This window comes from Pinus tabuliformis, chromosome 4_2 (assembly GCF_031772625.1).
Source record: "Pinus tabuliformis cultivar Carrire ecotype Pingquan chromosome 4_2, CPIR1, whole genome shotgun sequence".
NCBI classification, from domain to species: Eukaryota; Viridiplantae; Streptophyta; class Pinopsida; order Pinales; family Pinaceae; genus Pinus; species Pinus tabuliformis.
The window spans coordinates 1,027,723,562-1,027,745,890 of NC_142304.1; positions in this window are offsets into that span (position 1 = coordinate 1,027,723,562).

Consider the following 22,329-nt stretch of genomic DNA (forward strand, 5'->3'; position numbering starts at 1 on the left):
ACCATTGCATAAATACAATGTACCAACATTTTCTTCTTTTTCTATTACCAGGGCTCCTTTAGTGACCTTCCAGGTTTTATCTGTAAAAGTTGTTACACAACCTTCACCTCCCAACTTCCCTGTTGAAATCAAATTTTTCTTCAGATCTGAAACATGCCTTACCTCCTTCAATAGCCATTGATTTCCATTCTGTTGTTTTATGAAAACTGTACCCATTCCAATTATTTTACAGGGTTTATTATCACCCAATTGAACCTGTCCAAAATCTCCTTGAAAATAATCATGAAAATGTTTCCTATCAGGTGTGGCATGGAATGAGGCCCCTGAATCTACCGCCCAGGCATCAATAATAATTTCTAATGAAAGAATCAAAGCATCTTGCAACACATCACCTGCCACATTCACTTCATGACTGTTTTCTTACTGCGTGTCTCCTTTTTTTCCCTTCTGAGACTTGCAGTCTTTCTTCAGGTGTCCTTTCTTCCCACATTTCCAGCACATTATCCCTGATCTGGACTTGGATCTGCCTTTCCTTCACTTACTGCGATATCCTGGGCTCTTTCCTCTTTCTATTTTTCTTCCCCTTCTCTCTGCAGTCAAAGCATTACCTGATGTCTCACCAGAGCTTTTTCGTCACATTTCCTCGCTAAGGATTGTACTGACAACATCATCAAACTTTAAAGTACTAGATCCAGAGACAGCGTTATTAATGACCATAACTAAACCATTCCAAATTTCTGGCAATGAGCATAGAAATAACAAATCCCTAACTTCATCATCAAAAATTACCCCTGTTAACACCCAGGTTGTTCCCTATGACTCCCAAGGGAATACGGCCGGGGTAACCACTAACCAATCTTTGGATTACAGTTTCTAGCCAAACTGTAATCAGAGAGGGCTCTCTCTTTATGATTTGTCTCTGTTTTGATAGTGTTTTAGGCTAGCTATTATGCTCTGGTTTTTGGTTTATGTTTTGGTTGAAGGACTTCTTTCAGTGCTTAAGATGTAGTGTTCAGACAGTAGTATATCATTGGGCAATGGAGTCTAGAGTTGTGAACTGTTTTGAAATGCTGGAGTGAGAATGTTCAGACTGCAGGGCCTATTGGGTATCTCAACAAACAAAATTTAAACTTAATTGGTGATGTATGGTCAGCCAACGGAAAGCAATTAAGAATTCTCCATTAAGCTGGTGATGTGAAGGTGAAACATGTTGCTCAGGAGGAAACTTGAATTCCTGAAACAAAGGTCACTGTGAAAGATATATTCTGATAGTGTAGCAATTAAGAATTACACTTATCAAGATTATAGCTAAAGAAAACATTCATTAACAACGTAGATTGAGCTCAGGGTATTGCATGAATAAATCCTGAAGGCTAGTCTTTTTCTTTGTTGCTAAATACTTAGAAATTAGAAACATATATGGATTGTAAAAGATTGAAACACATAACAAAGAGAGTCACAGAAAACTTATTGTATTGTGAGGTACGCAGGAATCCTGCAGTTTTCAACAAACACCAGAAACGCATTCAACACTTCAGAACTTTGAGAAATTCCATCACTTTGTTTATTAAACTCTGAAAAGATTACAGCATAAGAACTTCTTCAAGAGAAATCAACAACAACCCTGCAAGCTTGTGCGAGGGGCAAATATATACAAACAGTATTACAAAATATCTAAGGCGTTGAGTCATCTGAGAAATAAATATTTCACCAACTTTGTACAGAACAGCAGATAAGAAGTTATTGCTACCTTTAATACAACATAAATGCATCTTTCTATCTGTCAGAAGATATTTTGGCTTTCGGAAGCCAACGAGTCGGTTGGAGTGATCTGCATTAATGCTGGAAAATGCGCTTTTGGAGCTGCTCTGCTGTAGCTTCTCGGCCTGGACACCTGTAGCTTCTCACCTTGCTTTGTTGGCCGTAAGTTCTGCTGACTTGGCTCAGCTTTCATCTTTAATGCATGCTGATTCTTTTCAACTGTCCTGTGCATGACAATTTGTATTTTCTATGAACAAAATTTATTAAATGGTTTCCTGTTTATAAAATCATCTGTATTGCCTTAGTCCACCATTCTTGTGTAGGTAGTTGATGCCTGAGAATTGCATCCATAGTCTCCTCTGCCTCTGTATATTTATAAAAATTGGGAGGCACTTCAAACAGGTGTTTAATTTCATTCATTATAAAAAATAAACTTTCTACTCCGTTGTAGAGAGTGTGTCCTGTGGCTGGCCCTGTTTCCTCTGAGGTGCAGGGCTTCTCATTGATCTGACTTGTGGCAAATGCATTGACCCTCTTGGCATACTGCTCATGTGTGAACAGTCTCCCTGCGCTGTTCAGTAAGCTAGGGAGCCCTCTGTTTTGTAATACCTGAAATTTGTCCATAAACCTGTTTACCTCAGTCTGCATGTCTTGGGTTCTTCTCTCTAATGTCTGAACCAAGTTTCTCAGTGTAAGAACCCTCTTGATTAACTGAATGGTCTCAGTTCTGTTTGAAATTCCCATGGTAGCCAACTGAGTACTTGTTCTATTGTTAAGCACATTAATCATCCTGGTAGCAACTTCAGGCATATTGCTTAGAGCAGCCCTTGATCTCTGAATTTTAGTCTGTGCTTTTGGAATGAGCTCTAACTACTCATGGATTGTCTCAATATACTGCCATTGGTCAGTAATAGACTGGCCAATATTAGCCCACAGCATTGTTTTAAGCGCAGCCACAACCTTATCTAATTTGAGCTCATTCTCTAGCTCTTTGATCCTGTCTTTGAGGGCTTTTATCTCCCTGCCCTTTTCTGCCACAACCTGCTTGGATTTGTCATATCTATCATTTACTTTGGCTAATTTCTCCCTGGTCTCATTCAGTTCTGTCATTTGAGCTTCCAGGGCCTGAATCTCATTTTTTAGCTTTTGCATATCCAAGCTAGGGGCCTGTTCTGTTGTTGGTGGTGCTGAAGTAGATGGTGCTGCTTGTTCAGCCTGTTGAGGAGGAGGAATAGTAGTTGGAGCAGCTTCCTCAAGGTTAATGATTTGAGGAGGAGGCTGGGAGGTCTGACCTTCTTCTCTTTGTTTCAGAGTTGCTTGTAATGCTGCCTGTGCAGCTTCTGATTCTCCCAGCTTTTCTTGTGTCTGGATAAGCTGTTTATAGAGAGACACCAGCAAAGCTGTGGCATCTTGATCATGCCTTTGTTGAGCTACTTCGTCTGTTTGAGGGTGAATTGTGGCTGGGAGTTTGATCTTTCTCTTTAAAGCTGCCATATCTGCATCCCTCAATTTCAATATTTCTTGTATGCCCTTGATATCTTTGGGATCATGCCCAATCTCAATAATTATATCTTCTAAGGACCTTATTCTGTTGTCTTTTGCTTGAGAGGATGCCCTTTCCAACTCAAGTTGGGCAGCTGTATTATTAAGGCTATTTTCTAGCCTATAGTTATCCAATGTCTTGTCTTCCAAGGAAGCATAGACCATCTCACCTGTTTGTTTATGCAATTCAATTTTGTCCATTGGGTGGATGTCCTCGGCCAGGACCTCAAGATTGGTCCTCAAGTAATCTGAAGGGGACTGTGGCTGAAAAGTAGTTGGCATGAAGTGACTCATGATCATCTTGCCCTCCTGGACATCATATGCAGACATTAGTCGCTGCTGGTTGGTGGGAGCCATTTTCAACAAATGGTTATACAGCTGTATTTTTATTGGCTCATTCCTCCTCTTTATGTCTATGAACCGCTGTTTGATTCCTCCTTCAACTTCTCTTTGGTGGCTTGAGGAGCCGACTTCTCCTCCTATTGTTCTATCTTGTCCCTGCTGGAAGGAGCTAGCAGATGCTTCTCTACTGGGTGGGCCCATGCCCAGAGACTGCCCTATTGGCATTTCCTCCTCAGAGAAAGGATTCAATCTCTGTCTTTTCTCACCATGACTTATTGATGTGGTCAAGGGAGTCTCTCTGTCCCTTTTCCTGCTAGTATCCTCCTTTTGTGGAGTTTGGAGGATTGATGCTTCAGCTGATGTTTCTTGCCTTGGAGGCACAGTTTGTTGTGGTTGTTGCTCAGTGGATTTTGGGGTTTCCACTGTCTGCTCTTGCTGTACAGGCTGCTCCTGTGTTTGTTCTTCTTGTTGTTGCTGCTGTTGATGTACTTCCTGCTGTTCCACCTCTTTTTCTGTTTGCTCTTCAGTCATGGGAGGTGGTTGCTCTTGTTCCACCTGCTTTTCTTTGCCTTTTCTGGATGTCTGTTGAGTGTCCATGGCAGCTTGCTGATGTGTTGTTGAAGAAGAGGCAGATGCTCCAAGTTGCCTTTGATATGATAAGGAAACATGTCCACAAGTTTCCAAGTCAGCCTCTTTTTGCATATTCCTAGCCTCTTTCTCTAGTATCTGCTCTCTAGAGATTGGCTCTTCTAGAGTGCCCTCTTTCCAGCTTAAAGAATTTGCATACTTTTCAATATGAGGCAGCCTAACATGTGAATAGTTACCCAATTTGTATTTTATCCTTCTGAGGGAGATAAAATGATTACGGTCATAGGGTATCCATTTGAAACTGGTTTGCAATTTGAAGCCCTCTAAAATCATATCTGCCTCCTTCCATCCCTCCTCTCTTTTATTGTATAGAAAAGGGCCTAGCTAGTTCCTCACCTTCAGCATAAGAACAGATGGTAGATGTATGAGGTGTATCTGAACACCCTTTCCCTTTGCAGATTCATTAGCTGTTCATGGATCTTTTCTGCAATATAGGTGGCATAGTCATAGTGTACAGCTGGAGGCTTTCCAGGAGAAAATATGGACAGCATTGCCATTATAGTGTCATCAACATCCTCAATTCCCTTGTACCCCAGAACGTAGCTGATCAAATCCACTAGCATTCTGCCCAAGTCATTCAGGTAGTGATATCCAATGGGAGGAGTCCTCATAGTTTCAGAGCTTGGCTGCATGAATAACTGATTAATTTTGATAATCTGGGCACTTGACAAATTACTCCCCTTCTTTATTAAATCCAACATGGAAAGAGGGGTCAATGGCCTTGCAGTATGGAAATGCAGCATCTCATTTATGGTTTCTGGGGTGATAAAGAACAAAACTGAGCCTGTAGGACTGAGAACAGCTCTCTGGCAAGGATCATAGCATTCCTGGCATTTATGGATCAAGTCTGGAAGGGGATTGACTTGAGGGAGGTTGTAAATGGGCAAATTTGAGTCCCAAATCCCTAAAATATCAGCTCCACTAAGGTGTTGGGCTTTCAATTCATTTAGCATGTGGATATTAAACTTAGAACCCATTGGGAACCAGTCTAACATCTGATAATCCATGTCTCCCAGGGCTTTCCATTCTATTTCCCTTTGAGGGGCATTCAGAGGCTGAACATTCAGGGCTATTGGTGTCTCCATGGCTAATGAGGCTTCTGAATTGTATGTGAACTGGTTCGAGTGAGCAGAATAACACAGAGGAGTTTCTATGCAATGGAAGTGCGAATTTCAAGGAATAGAGGGTAAATTGAGCAAACAGCAATTGAAATATTGTTTAAAGAACTGATTAAAATAGTAGCAGGACTGACAGGAGTGTTTCTATGGTGAATTTAGTCAGTTAAGGTTTCTAGTTCACGACTGTGCGAACTAGCTGTGAGTTCAGGTCAATTTGTCAAATGCGGGCTCTGCAGAAGGTTTATTGTTCCACCAGTTTGAAATAGGTGCAGGTCACTGGGTAATTGATGGTGAAATCAGTGTTTTTAGGCCTTCTTAAACAGTTTGTTTGCAGAAATATGATAAAACCAGGTACAGGGAATTATCTTGAGAAATACCTTGCGAATGGCCGATAACAGGTTGCAACTGCAGGTACAATGGAGGCGCCGATGGTTTCGGAATCAAATTTGGCAGGTTGGCGTTGGTTTGAACGTAAACAACATGCAGAAATAACAACAGTTTCTTTTGGCAAAAGTGGAAAAAACATGAAATTTTGGCCAATATATGGATTTTTGGCATATTGGCGCGTTTTTGGGATGACGTCAGCATGATGTCATCAGGTGGGGTCGAAGTCGGATGACGTCAGCATGACGTCACCGGGTGAGGTGGCAGGCTGTGATTGGTCCACGGATATGATGAAGTGGCAGACATATCAGCGCGGGGGCGGACGAAGGAGCTGATGCGGCGACGGGGTGGCAGTGGCGTGGTTCTAACGTGGGGATGACGCAGGGCCGGCAAAACTGGTGGTAAACAAAAAGGCGGTAATGGTTTTCTCGAACCGCCTACGATACGGCGATGGTTTTGTCAGAGGACAACCCGAGAAATTGTGAGGGCGACGCGTGGCAGAGGCCTGACGTCACCCTCTGACAGTTTCTCGGGTGCTAAATGTCGGACGTCGGGCCCAACCCGATATGTATAATGGCCGTCCGATCAAAAGCGCTCGATCGGACGGTTGACGGGTTGATGAGTTGTGCGGTTGATACGACAGGGGAGAAGGATTAAAATAATATATTTTTTGGGGTGCGCGCTCAGCGGAAAACCTTTGGGATATGGTGGTTTGCAATGTTTTCCAATGTATTTTTGGAATAAAAATAATGCGGGCGGATACTTTGGATAAGCGAATAAAAGTGGGTTTTGATGTTATTTCGCAATTTAAAGCGGGTATGGGTAAAAATGGGTCTCTTATAAGGTTTTCTTAGCAAATGAAGGTTTTAATGGGCCAAATGAATTCAGAAGAGGGGAGGGGGGTTAGACTTAGGTTTATCAAAGTGACTAGATGTCATTTTGATCCCTGACAGAGAAAATATCGCTATAATGCCAAGGGGAGGGATATTTATACAATGTTTGGGGTTTATACACCATGGTGTTATAATACTAGGGAAAGGGTAACATAGGGGAATTACATAATAGAGTTAGGGTTAATATGGATGAAAAGGCTAGATGAGGGGAAATACCACTAAGTTTGTTTGAAACTCACTTAGTTTAGGGAGTAGATCAGAATGAAAAGAAATTTAGACAAGAAATGTGGCTTTTAAAGGAATAAGAACCCATATAAAACCACAATTCTTCCATGAATCTCAACTGATGAGGGAATGTTAGTAATGAATGAGAAAAGGGGAAGAAGGGAGGTTAGACATGCTTCTTTGCTTTGCTGCCACCTGATGGAGAAGAACACCTTCTCAATTCATTGATTTTGCTTTGTGAACAAGGTTAACACACCTTCAATTGTAAGGAATGACACTTCTGCAACCCCATCTGCCTACCCATCTATTTGCCTAGCATTTTTTGTTTCTTCTTGGAGGGTGCACTTAGACTTGCAGACCCTTATTTGCCTTTTCTTTTCTCTGGCTTTTTCCTTTTGATTTTCTATCTACTGCTACCCTTATTGCTTCCAAGGTCCCAGATTAAGCAGTTGGGAGCCTTACTTTCTCTACCTGAGCTACTTGTCTGCCAAGATTAAACAGCTTGGACAGACTTCCTTCTCTATTCTACAACTGGAAATTTAAAACATGGCATGATCCAGATTAGGCTATTGGACCATCCATCAAAATTGAGTCCACATCAAGCTATAAGCACAGATTGTATTCTCTTGGAAATATGTGATCTTTGCATCATCAAAGCAGAGCGTATTTGGACCTTTTCATTGCCAATCATGAAATATGAAACCTATTGATATAGGTAGCTAACAGTGGCTCCACATGGGGATGGTTTTTCATTTGAAAGACCAAGAACAGCAGGTCAGAATGCCTTGGCCTTTGACTGCTTTCACCAACACTTGCAGTATGCTGCTTTAAAATGCCAAAATTGTGCTCTTCCCATCTTGGTAGATCTCTTATCCTATTTGCCTTTTGCTGATAGTTAATGAAAATTTTAGAAACTGCATTTTTACATCTTAACAGAAAGTAATATATACATCTGGATATGTACAAGGGAAAATCAGGCTGCACTTATGGGTGGTAGTCAAAATAGTGCTTCAACATCCTGCCATTCACAGGACCTTCATCCAAGTCAGTTTCAATAAGACTTTTAAGGAAATAAGTATTGTTTCCTTGTACTGCTTGGACAGCAAATGGTCCTCTCCAAAGGGAGTCAAATTTTCCATGTTTTCCCTTATCCTCTCTTCTTGAATCCCACTTGAGGAATTTGTCACCAATGTTGAAATCTTCTGCCTTAGTTCTTCTGTCAAAGGCCTTCTTTAATTTTTCTTGTAGAACTTGAACTCTGCTGAAAACTTGGTCTCTAGTTTGCTATAAACATATTATTTGATTGATCCTTCTTTGCATATCATTTGGTTCAGCTTGGCTTTCTTGAAGAAGTTTCATAACAGGAATTCCTAGTGATGAAGGAAATTTGGCTTCTAATCCATAAACCAACTCATATGGGCTGGTCCCAATTGATCTCTTGGTTGTTAGTCTATCTGCCCATAAGGCATTGACCAGCTTCTTATGCCAATTCTTCTTGTTTTCTTCCAGCACCTTCTTGATGATGTTTACTAGGCTTTTGTTTGATGATTCAGCCAGGCCATTACCTTGGGGATAGTATGCAGTAGAATGGCCCAAAGTAATATGAAATTTGTGGCAGAAATTCACCATCTTTTTAGATCTGAAAGCAGCAGCATTGTCTGTTATTATTTTGTCAGGGCAGCCAAATCTAGCCAATATGTTGTTCTCCAAGAACTGAATGATTATTGAATCATTTTCCTGTCTGCATGGAGCAGCTTCAATCCACTTAGTGAAGTAGTCTGTAGCTGTTAGGATCCACCTGTGTTGTCCTGAGGATGAGGGATGAATTTCCCCAATGAAATCCAGGCCCAATTGTTGAAAAGGTCTCTCTGTTGCAATAGGCCTTAAGGGAAGTGGCAGTAACTGTCTCTTTCCCTCAAACACTTGACATTTATGACATGAGGTGGTAAATTTCTTGACATCAGAGAACATGGTGGGCCAGTAGTAACCAGCCCTCAGTATTTTATCCACAGTGGACTTCCAATAAAAGTGCCCACCACAGTGCCCTGCATGAAATTCTTTTATGATATTGTTAGTCTCATTCTCAATTAAGCAGCTTAACAATATCCCTTCATTGTTTTTCCAAAGTAAATTTCCATCCATAACACAGAATTTAGATGCTTTCATTTTTAGAAACCTACATTTAGTTCTGGACAGCCCTGGGGGAGCACACAGGTTTTGTAACACATAACATATATCAGAGTACCAGGGGGATTGTTCAAAGGCTACATTGATCTTTGGAGTCGCCAGCTCCGGTTCACTGTCCAGCTGGTTGATATCTAAGGCTTGAAAGTTTGCTTCTGTCATTAATTTGGCCAAACCTTGCCCTTTTATCAGTTTTGTAGGTTTTATTTCAATATCGAATTCCAAGATGTTGGCAATCCATTTCCCTCTTCTGCCCTCTAAATTTTCTTGGGTGAGAATGTCTTTGACAATAGGACTTGGTACATAAGCTATAACATGGGAATAAAGGATGTAAATCCTAAAGTCTTTAATGGCTTTGACCAAAGCATAAGCTTGCTTTTCCATGATTTGATATTTTAAAGGTGCATCTCTAAGAGCTCTGCTAAAGAAAGCAATTGGCTTCTCATTTCCTTGGTCATCTTTCTGTAACAAAACAGCAGCAATAGTATGCTGGGAGGCAAAAGAGAAAATGATAAATTCTCTGTCAAATTGAGGATTGGTCAAGACTGGGGTTTGGGTAAGGGCCAGTTTTATACCTTCAAAGGCTTGATTTGCTTCAACTGTCCATTTCACTTTTGAATCTTTCTTTAGCATGTTATTTAGTAATCTGATTAGTTCTGCTAAGTTTGGGATAAACCTTCTCAAAAAGTTGATCTTTCCCAAGAATGCTTGTAATTCTTTGATATTTCTTGGGTGGGGCATTTGTAAGATAGCTTGTATCCTATCTGGATCAATTCTTATGCCATCCTTTGAAATGATATGTCCTAACAGCTTACCCTCTTCCAAACCAAATAGAGACTTCTTGGGATTCAAGGAAATTCCATATTTCCTACATGTTAAGAAAATCTGCCTTAAGTGTGTTAAATGTTCTTGGTCAGATTTTGAAAAAGGTGTGAGGTCATCTAAGTAAATGACTAAAAATTCATGAATCTCCTTTGCAAAAGCAATATCCATTGCTCTTTGAAATGTTTCCCCTGCATTTTCCAATCCAAAAGGCATTTTTACATATTTAAAAGTTCCCCATGGGGTTGTAAATGCAGTTTTGTCTTGATCATCAGGGTGTACTAGGATTTGGTTAAAACCCGAGAATCCATCAAGTAATGAGATCCTTGAGGCCCCTACCACTCTTTGGAGAATGTGATCCATCTTGGGTAAGGGATAGTTGTCTTTGAGGGATACTTGGTTTAGATTTCTTAGATCCACACACAGCCTTATTTCACCAGTTTTATTCCTTGTAGGGACTAAGTTTGAAATTCACTCGGAGAATCTGATTGGTGCTATGATGCCTGCCTTGAACATTTTCTGTACCTCTTGTTCCATTGCTGGGAGAAGCATAGGATTGATTCTCCTCAATTTTTGTTTAAAGGGTTTTTGATCAGGCTTGAGAGGGATAGTATGCTGGATAACAGAGGTATCATAGGACTTTAGATCCTCATAACTCCATGCAAAGACATCCTGGAACTCTTTAAAGAGGTCAATGTATTTAGGCTTTTGATCAGGAGGTAAAGATGCAGACAATTTTATTATTTTGGGCTTGTCAATGGTACCAATGTTGCACTCTTCAATGGCTACATTTAAGAGCTGCATTTTTGGTTTTCTGGGAATATCATTTGAATCAAAGATGTCCTTTAGTGGAGTTAGGCCTGTTGGCAGAAAATTGTCTTTCAACTGTATGATTTCAGCTTCAGCATTGGCCACTTCTTCACAACTGATTGGTTGAATTTGTTGAATGTTTTCCTTGTTGAAAATGGTTGGATGTAGTATTTGTTTTGCTGTTCTAGGTGATATTGGGTGAATAACCTGTTGAAACTGTAGTTGTGATTGACTTGCTCTGTCAAGTATTTGTGATTGACTTGCTCTGTCAGTGTCAATATTTAATCCTGCAAATTCTTGTTGCAGCGTTAAAAAATTGTTTATTTGCATATCATCCTCAAATACTTGCCAATCTTTAACATTGTTTGGAATGGAGGGTCTGTGTTTTATCTTAGCTGTGAAAAAATTGTTAGGTTCCAATGGTAACTTGCAAGTACTAGCAAATGTGGCCAAACTATGAGCATGCAGATTGTGGGTTCTAGGAATTTTAGTGATTTGGAATTCAGAGAAAGAGTTTAGTACTTCAGCAACAGCAGACCTATAAGACCTTAGTCTTTTGTCATTGGTGACAAAATTTCCCTTCACTTGTTGGATAACTAAATCTGAATCTCCCATGATTGAAACCCTGGCAGCTTGCAAGAATTTTACTAACTTGAGGCCTAGTAAAAGAGCTTCATATTCTGCCATGTTATTGATACATCTGAAGTTTAATCTATAGGCTCTGCCTTCTGCATGATTGTTTTCTTTATTGTGTACCCAAACTCCAGCTCCTGCCCCTAATTTGTTGACTGAGCCATCAAATTCAAGGAACCATAGAATATCTTGTTGTGAAGGAGATTTAATGATCTGTTCATGGGCTGGCAATGTAAGTTGAAGTTCTGGTTTTTCATCTGGCTTGTCTTCTAGGACAGTCTCATCATTTGATTGAATATGCTTGACAACTAGAGCAGCAGCAGTGTCTAGTGATTGATTGACTATTGTTTCATGGGTGGTAGTTCTTTCATTAGTGTCTTCCTCTTGTATGAGTATCTTGGTTTCAACATCATTTTTTGAGAGAGTTGTGTTGTCATTGAAGAGAATGTATGAGTCTATGTCTGAATGGATAGCATATATGGGAAAGTTTTGAGGCTTTTCTTCACTGCTGACCATGTATTTCATGAGTGTTTCTCTGTATAGTCTTTTTGGTTGCCCAAAAACAGAGATGGTGGCATATGACATGTCTAATTGTAGGGAACCTTGGAGTTTAGCTCCCCATGACCTTGATAACAGCATCCCATACTTGGGTGGGATGTCAGCAACTACAACATCCATTAGAATTGTTTTGTTTGGGTACTGAACCAGAGACACACATAAATCTTTTATGAGACCTAAACACTTGACTTGGCTGGAGTCAAAGGAAAATAGGTCCTTGTATGGTCTTGTTATATCTAGATTCAATCTCTCCATGACTGTTTTTGGCATGAGATTGTGAGAGGCACCTGAGTCAAACATTGCATTATGTAATATTTTATCATGAATATGTAAGCTGACATAAAAAGGTAATATCCCTGTGACTACTATTTTTCCATCCACTTCTGGGCCAAACAGTAATTCTGGGGTGTCATCCAACACATTGACATCATCTTTGCTGCTGGTGAGTTGAAGGGATTTCTTGATCTGTTGTTTATAAATGTCATGCTTGGCTAGTTCTGAGAGAGGAATTGCTATCTTTAGTTTGCCAATTTCAGTTTCTAGGTCAAAGGGTTTTTCAGATTGGGTCTTAGGGTTATCGATAACAGTCCTTTCCTTGTTCACTAACTCTTCTTCTTGATTCTTATCTTGATTTTGGGACTTGCCTTTTTTACTCATCTCTTGAGGAGTAACATTTAAATTAGGGTGAGAGGATGAAGTAGCCATAGGCTGCTGTTTTAAGGACAATGGTTCAGTGATATCTTCAATAATTACTTCTTCTGCAGGTGAATTTGTTTTGTCATTAGGCTCTGTGACTATGGCTCTTTTAGGCTGCTGATTATCCTTTATATTTTCAGGCTGATTTACATTCACAGTTCTGCTCCTTAACTTGTATTGTTTATGGACTTCATAAACAGCAGTGTCATAGCCTTGTTTAAAGTCAAAGGATTCACCTGATTTGATTGGGAACAGCTTGATTACCTCATCCTCATGGTCTTCTTGTGTCAAAAAGACTTGACTTTCCCCATCTAGACCCATTAAATTAATCTGAGAATCTTAATTGGGTTCACTTGATGTGGAAGTTTCAGCATAGTTTTCTTGGAAAGGGGGTCTTATGTCTTGGTCAGCACTGGCCTTGCCAACGTTTGGGTTTTGAGTTCTCCTAAAATTTGGATTCCTAGGAGGGTTGTTTTGTGGTGCTTCCCATGATGATTTTATCTCAACCGATTCCACTCTATCCCCCAATCTCTTCATACCAGTGAGTATTGCATCCAGTTTTTGATCAAAGGCTGAGGGTTCCTCTTTGAAAGCGGTTCTCTTTTCCAACCTTGCTCTGTTTCTTTTGGCAATCAGGTTAGCTTCCACTGTGACAGCAGCCTTTTAGGCCTCTTCAAGGGTTTGAGGGTCTCTTTCCTTTAACTGATAGGCCATGTCAGGGTCAAAACCATCAGGGAATTTGTACAAAGCTAAATCAGGAGGGGGTCTTAAATTTTGTGGGATTGCGTTATATACATTGTTGAATCTTGCACAATACTCCAAAATAGTCTCTCGGGGACCTCTTTTGATAGTGTCATATTCCCCAAGTATGTGCAGAGGATCTTTCTTTTTCTCCCATCTGTTAGTAAAGGCTTGATACAGCTCATCAGGAGTTGTGATGGAATTTGCATTCAGGGATCTAAACCAAGTTCTTACATCCCCAGTTAGGCTTTGAACAAACATCCTCATTCTCACACTGTCATCATCTATTTCATAGGTCTCAAAATGGTCTTGCATCCTTTTGGCATGCTGAACAGCTGTCAAAGGGCCAGTGGAGTCAAAATATGAGATTTTGGTTTGGTAGTCTTGGGGTAGAGCTGCAGCATTAGCTGGTATTTGCAAGGGTGCATATCTGTTAGCCATATTCACAGGGTTTAAGGGGTTGACAGGGATGAATGGGACCGGGATGACTGGTATAACAGGGTTAATGGGAGGGGTAGAAACTAGGATGTTGGTTAAAGGAGTATGTGCAGTGGATGAAGGTGTGAAAGGAGGGCTTTGAGATGTAGAAGGGGAACTGGGGGAATCAAGGGTAGATCGAAACAGAACCTTGATTGGAGTTGGAACAAGGTTTGGATAACCTGTTTCAGGAGTTGAATCAGCAAGAGTTTGCTGTCCCTGCTGCTTCCTAATGATCCTAGGGATTATATTAGGATTTTCAAAAACAGCTGGTGGTTCTGGGTCAGGGTTTGACCTAGTATGTCTGGTTTTCCTTTTAGGAGCCAGTTTCTAAACTTCTTTTTGGTATTTTGCAGGATATTTTTGTGTCTACAGAGGCCAGACAAGATTTTGAACTTACTGTATATTTTCCAAAGCTAGCAGCAAAGGGAATGAGCAGCTTTCAAGAGATAAACAGAAATTAGAAAATCTTGAGGAACTCCCCAGTGGAGTCGCCAATTATGTTAACACCCAGGTTGTTCCCTACGACTCCCAAGGGAATACGGCCGGGGTAACCACTAACCAATCTTTGGATTACAGTTTCTAGCCAAACTGTAATCAAAGAGGGCTCTCTCTTTATGATTTGTCTCTGTTTTAATAGTGTTTTAGGCTAGCTATTATGCTCTGGTTTTTGGTTTATGTTTTGGTTGAAGGACTTCTTTCAGTGCTTAAGATGTAGTGTTCAGATAGTAGTATATCATTGGGCAATGGAGTCTAGAGCTGTGAACTGTTTTGAAATGTTGGAGTGAGAATGTTCAGACTGCAGGGTCTATTGGGTATCTCAACAAACAAAATTTAAACTTAATTGATGATGTATGGTCAGCCAACGGAAAGCAATTAAGAATTCTCCATTAAGCTGGTGATGTGAAGGTGAAACATGTTGCTCAGGAGCAAACTTGAATTCCTGAAACAAAGGTCACTGTGAAAGATATATTCTGATAGTGTAGCAATTAAGAATTACACTTATCAAGATTATAGCTGAAGAAAACACTCATTAACAACATATATTGAGCTCAGGGTATTGCATGAATAAATCTTGAAGGCTAGTCTTTTTCTTTGTTGCTAAATACTTAGAAATTAGAAACATATATGGATTGTAAAAGATTGAAACACATAACAAAGAGAGTCACAGAAAACTTATTGTATTGTGAGGTATGCAGGAATCCTGCAGTTTTCAACAAACACCAGAAACGCATTCAACACTTCAGAACTTTGAGAAATTCCATCACTTCGTTTATTAAACTCCGAAAAGATTACAGCATAAGAACTTCTTCAAGAGAAATCAACAACAACCCTGCAAGCTTGTGCGAGGGGCAAATATATACAAACAGTATTACAAAATATCTAAGGCGTTGAGTCATCTGAGAAATAAATATTTCACCAACTTTGTACAGAACAACAGATAAGAAGTTATTGCTGCCTTTAATACAACATAAATGCATCTTTCTATCTGTCAGAAGATATTTTGGCTTTCGGAAGCCAACGAGTCGGTTGGAGTGATCTGCATTAATGCTGGAAAATGCGCTTTTGGAGCTGCTCTGCTGTAGCTTCTCGGCCTGGACACCTGTAGCTTCTCACCTTGCTTTGTTGGCCGTAAGTTATGCTGAGTTGGCTCAGCTTTCATCTTTAATGCATGCTGATTCTTTTAAACTATCCTGTGCATGACAATTTGTATTTTCTATGAACAAAATTTATTAAATGGTTTCCTGTTTATAAAATCATCTGTATTGCCTTAGTCCACCATTCTTGTGTAGGTAGTTGATGCCTGAGAATTGCATCCATAGTCTCCTCTGCCTCAGTATATTTATAAAAATTGGGAGGCACTTCAAACAGGTGTTTAATTTCATTCATTATAAAAAATAAACTTTCTACTCTGTTGAAGAGAGTCTGTCCTGTGGCTGGCCCTGTTTCCTCTGAGGTGCTGGGCTTCTCATTGATCTGACTTGTGGCAAATGCATTGACCCTCTTGGCATACTGCTCATGTGTGAACAGTCTCCCTGCGCTGTTCAGTAAGCTAGGGAGCCCTCTGTTTTGTAATACCTGAAATTTGTCCATAAACCTGTTTACCTCAGTCTGCATGTCTTGGGTTCTTCTCTCTAATGTCTGCACCAAGTTTCTCAGTGTAAGAACCCTCTTGATTAACTGAATGGTCTCAGTTCTGTTTGAAATTCCCATGGTAGCCAACTGAGTACTTGTTCTATTGTTAAGCACATTAATCATCCTGGTGGCAACTTCAGGCATATTGCTTAGAGCAGCCCTTGATCTCTGAATTTCAGTCTGTGCTTTTGGAATGAGCTCTAACTGCTCATGGATTGTCTCAATATACTGCCATTGGTCAGTAATAGACTGGCCAATATTAGCCCACAACACTGTTTTAAGCTCAGCCACAACCTTATCTAATTTGAGCTCATTCTCTAGCTCTTTGATCCTGTCTTTGAGGGCTTTTATCTCCCTGCCCTTTTCTGCCACAGCCTGCTTGGATTTGTCATATCTATCATTTACTTTGGCCAATTTCTCCCTGGTCTCATTCAGTTCTGTCATTTGAGCTTCCAGGGCCTGAATCTCATTTTTTAGCTTTTGCATATCCAAGCTAGGGGCCTGTTCTGTTGTTGGTGGTGCCGAAGTAGATGGTGCTGCTTGTTCAGCCTGTTGAGGAGGAGGAATAGTAGTTGGAGCAGCTTCCTCAAGGTTAATGATTTGAGGAGGAGGCTGGGAGGTCCAACCTTCTTCTCTTTGTTTCAGAGTTGCTTGTAATGCTGCCTGTGCAGCTTCTGATTCTCCCAGCTTTTCTTGTGTCTGGATAAGCTGCTTATAGAGAGATACCAGTAAAGCTGTGGCATCTTGATCATGCCTTTGTTGATATACTTCATCTGTTTGAGGGTGAATTGTGGCTGGGAGTTTGATCTTTCTCCTTAAAGCTGCCATATCTGCATCCCTCAATTTCAATATTTCTTGTATGCCCTTGATATCTTTGGGATCATGCCCAATCTCAATAATTATATCTTCTAAGGACCTTATTCTGTTGTCCTTTGCTTGAGAGGATGCCCTTTCCAACTCAAGTTGGGCAGCTGTATTATTAAGGCTATTTTCTAGCCTGTAGTTATCCAATGTCTTGTCTGCCAAGGAAGCATAGACCATCTCACCTGTTTGTTTATGCAATTCAATTTTGTCCATTGGTTGGATGTCCTTGGCCAGGACCTCAAGATTGGTCCTCAAGTAATCTAAAGGGGAATGTGGCTGCAAAGTAGTTGGCATGAAGGTACTCATGATCATCTTGCCCTCCTGGACATCATATGCAGACATTAGTCGCTGCTGGTTGGTGGGAGCCATTTTAAACAAATGGTTATACAGCTGTATTTTTATTGGCTCATTCCTCCTCTTTATGTCTATGAACTGCTGTTTGATTCCTCCTTCAGCTTCTCTTTGGTGGCTTGAGGAGCTGAATTCTCCTCCTATTGTTCTGTCTTGTCCCTGCTGGAAGGAGCTAGAAGATGCTTCTCTACTGGGTGGGCCCATGCCCAGAGACTGCCCTATTGGCATTTCCTCCTCAGATAAAGGATTCAATCTCTGTCTTTTCTCACCGTGACTTATTGATGTGGTCAAGGGAGTCTCTCTGTCTCTTTTCCTGCTAGTATCCTCCTTTTGTGGAGTTTGGAGGATTGATGCTTCAGCTGATGTTTCTTGCCTTGGAGGCACAGTTTGCTGTGGCTGTTGCTCAGTGGATTTTGGGGTTTCCACTGTCTGCTCTTGCTGTACAGGCTGCTCCTATGTTTGTTCTTCTTGTTGTTGCTGTTGTTGATGTACTTCATGTTGTTCCACCTCTTTTTCTGTTTGCTCTTCAGTCATGGGAGGTGGTTGCTCTTGTTCCACCTGCTTTTCTTTGCCTTTGCTGGATGTCTGTTAAGTGTCCATGGCAGCTTGCTGATGTGTTGTTGAAGAAGAGGCAGATGCTCCAAGTTGCCTTTGATATGATAAGGAAACCTGTCCACAAGTTTCCAAGTCAGCCTCTTTTTGCATATTCCTAGCCTCTTTCTCTAGTATCTGCTCTCTAGAGATTGGCTCTTCTAGAGTGCCCTCTTTCCAGCTTAAAGAATTTGCATACTTTTCAATATGAGGCAGCCTAACATGTGAATAGTTACCCAATTTGTATTTTATCCTTCTGAGGGAGATAAAATGATTAGGGTCATAGGGTATCCATTTGAAACTGGTTTGCAATTTGAAGCCCTCTAAAATCATATCTGCCTCCTTCCATCCCTCCTCTCTTTTATTGTATAGAAAAGGACCTAGCTGGTTCCTCACCTTCAGCATAAGAACAGATGGTAGATGTATGAGGTGTATCTGAACACCCTTTCCCTTTGCAGATTCATTAGCTGTTCATGGATCTTTTCTGCAATATAGGTGGCATAGTCATAGTGTACAGCTGGAGGCTTTCCAGGAGAAAATATGGACAGCATTGCCATTATAGTGTCATCAACATCCTCAATTCCCTTGTACCCCAGAACGTAGCTGATCAAATCCACTAGCATTCTGCCCAAGTCATTCAGGTAGTGATATCCAATGGGAGGAGTCCTCATAGTTTCAGAGCTTGGCTGCATGAATAACTGATTAATTTTGATAATCTGGGCTCTTGAATATTACTCCCCTTCTTTATTAAATCCAACATGGAAAGAGGGGTCAATGGCCTTGCAGTATGGAAATGCAGCATCTCGTTTATGGTTTCTGGGGTGATAAAGAACAAAATTGAGCCTGTAGGAGTGAGAACAGCTCTCTGGCAAGGATCATAGCATTCCTGGCATTTATGGATCAAGTCTGGAAGGGGATTGACTTGAGGGAGGTTGTAAATGGGTAAATTTGAGTCCCAAATCCCTAAAATATCAGCTCCACCAAGGTGTTGGGCTTTAAATTCATTTAGCATGTGGATATTAAACTTAGAACCCATTGGGAACCAGTCTAACATCTGATAATCCAAGTCTCCCAGGGCTTTCCATTCTATTTCCCTTTGAGGGGCATTCAGAGGCTGAACATTCAGGGCTATTGGTGTCTCCATGGCTAATGAGGCTTCTGAATTGTATGTGAACTGGTTCGAGTGAGCAGAATAACATAGAGGAGTTTCTATGCAATGGAAGTGCGAATTTCAAGGAATAGAGGGTAAATTGAGCAAACAACAATTGAAATACTATTTAAAGAACTGATTAAAACAGTAGCAGGACTGACAGGAGTGTTTCTATGGTGAATTTAGTCAGTTAAGGTTTTTAGTTCACGACTGCGCGAACTAGCTGTGAGTTCAGGTCAATTTGTCAAATGCGGGCTCTGTGGAAGGTTTATTGTTCCACCAGTTTGAAATAGGTGCAGGTCACTGGGTAATTGATGGTGAAATCAGTGTTTTTAGGCCTTCTTAAACAGTTTGTTTGCAGAAATATGATAAAACCAGGTACAGGGAATTATCTTGAGAAATACCTTGCGGATGGCCGATAACAGGTTGCAACTGCAGGTACAATGGAGGCGCCGATGGTTTCGGAATCAAATTTGGCAGGTTGGCGCCGGTTTGAACGTAAACAGCATGCAGAGATAACAACAGTTTATTTTGGCAAAAGTGGAAAAAACATGAAATTTTGGCCAATATATAGATTTTTGGCATATTGGCGCGTTTTTGGGATGACGTCAGCATGACGTCATCAGGTGGGGTCGAAGTCGGATGATGTCAGCATGACGTCACCGGGTGAGGTGGCAGGCTGTGATTGGTCCACGGATATGATGAAGTGGCAGACATATCAGCGCGGGGGCGGACGAAGGAGCTGACGCGGCGGCGGGGTGGCAGTGGCGTGGCTCTGACGTGGGGATGACGCAGGGCCGGTAAAACTGGTGGTAAACAAAAAGGCGGTAATGGTTTTCTCGGACCGCCTACGATACGGCGATGGTTTTGTCAGAGGACAACCCGAGAAATTGTGAGGGCGACGCGTGGCACAGGCCTAACGTCACCCTCTGACAGTTTCTCGGGTGCTAAATGTCGGACGTCGGGCCCAACCCGATATGTATAATGGCCGTCCGATCAAAAGCGCTCGATCGGACGGTTGACGGGTTGATGAGTTGTGCGGTTGATACGACAGCGGAGAAGGATTAAAATAATATATTTTTTGGGGTGCGCGCTCAGCGGAAAACCTTTGGGATACGGTGGTTTGCAATGTTTTTCAATGTATTTTTGGAATAAAAATAATGCGGGCGGATACTTTGGATAAGCGAATAAAAGTGGGTTTTGATGTTATTTCGCAATTTAAAGCGGGTATGGGTAAAAATGGGTCTCTTATAAGGTTTTCTTAGCAAATGAAGGTTTTAATGGGCCAAATGAATTCAGAAGAGGGGAGGGGGTTAGACTTAGGTTTATCAAAGTGACCAGATGTCATTTTGATCCCTGACAGAGAAAATATAGCTATAATGCCAAGGGGAGGGATATTTATACAATGTTTGGGGTTTATACACCATGGTGTTATAATACTAGGGAAAGGGTAACATAGGGGAATTACATAATAGAGTTAGGGTTAATATGGGTGAAAAGGTTGGATGAGGGGAAATACCACTAAGTTTGTTTGAAACTCACTTAGTTTAGGGAGTAGATCAGAATGAAAAGAAATTTAGACAAGAAATGTGGCTTTTAAAGGAATAAGAACCCATATAAAACCACAATTCTTCCATGAATCTCAACTGATGAGGGAATGTTAGTAATGAATGGGAAAAGGGGAAGAAGGGAGGTTAGACATGCTTCTTTGCTTTGCTGCCACCTGATGGAGAAGAACACCTTCTCAATTCATTGATTTTGCTTTGTGAACAAGGTTAACACACCTTCAATTGTAAGGAATGACACTTCTGCAACCCCATCTGCCTACCCATCTATTTGCCTAGCATTTTTTGTTTCTTCTTGGAGGGTGCACTTAGACTTGCAGACCCTTATTTGCCTTTTCTTTTCTCTGGCTTTTTCCTTTTGATTTTCTATCTACTGCTACCCTTATTGCTTCCAAGGTCCCAGATTAAGCAGTTGGGAGCCTTACTTTCTCTACCTGAGCTATTTGTCTGCCAAGATTAAACAGTTTGGACAGACTTCCTTCTCTATTCTACAACTGGAAATTTAAAACATGGCATGATCCAGATTAGGCTGTTGGACCATCCATCAAAATTGAGTCCACATCAAGCTATAAGCACAGATTGTATTCTCTTGGAAATATGTGATCTTTGCATCATCAAAGCAGAGCATATTTGGACCTTTTCATTGCCAATCATGAAATATGAAACCTATTGATATAGGTAGCTAACAACCCCTACAGAACTTGATTGACTAGTAACTGTATTAAATTCATTTCAATGATCAGCAACAGATCCACCTTCTGACATATTCATATTAAATAAACACTTCATAAGAAATACCTTATTTGAGGCCGAGGTTTTCCATATAATTTGGCCAATGCCGACATTAAGCCCTCCATTGTTGTTTCCTTTGAAATATTAAAGACTATCGATGCCGCTAGACACAGTAATATTGTTCCAAGTGCCTTTCTATTGAGAATATCCCATTCTGTGTATGTCATACTTGTCGGCTTCTTTGTCTTTCCGCTCAATGGTAGGTACATATCTTTCTGATACAAATAATCTTCCATTTGCATCTTCCACAACTAGTAGTTTTGGTCGTTAAATTTTTCGACCCTAAACCTACCATCTTCCACCATTTCTCCCACTTGAATCAACAACCCTTCTCTCCTGTGAGTTTATCAGCCAAATAGACCTTCTGCTCTGATACCAATTTTTATGAAATTATATATTACAGAGAAATGGAACACATAACATATATTTCAGAAATATAAACATAGAAAACACATAAAACAAGAGAGACATAGATATCTGTGGCTCACCAAATTTGGACTATGTCCACGGAGAAATAGCCAGTCCTTCCTTTTATATTATCCAGCAAACTGAAGAGTTACAACCTACAATAGATCCATTGTAATTCCATCTTCGCTCTCACACAATCTCCTCTCTCTTCCTCACTTAGAATACAGATCTACATAGGCACAATATGATTCCCTCATATATAATGAGGTGTTTCCTTCTATGGAAAAAAAACCCTAAATTAAACATAACTTCTACCGTCAAATCTCTGCCTAATGAATGGCCTAGATTGAATACGAAATTACAACATTTTACAAGGAATTTTACATCTTTTTTTAGCTTCGGGGGCACTGCCCCCAATCCCCCACCAAGGGGCTCCCAAATATCGGAGCACCCCCCCTCCCCAGGCCCCCCTTACATCGTACATTTTATGGGTGGCGTTGCCACCACATTACAAACTGGGGTCCAATGTGGCAATACCTCTAAATAAAGAAGGTAATCAGGCTCCACACCCAACCTTGAAAGCACTTTTTTCTTCCATCTCTTGGTGATGTTTCATATATGATTGATGGTGCCTTGGC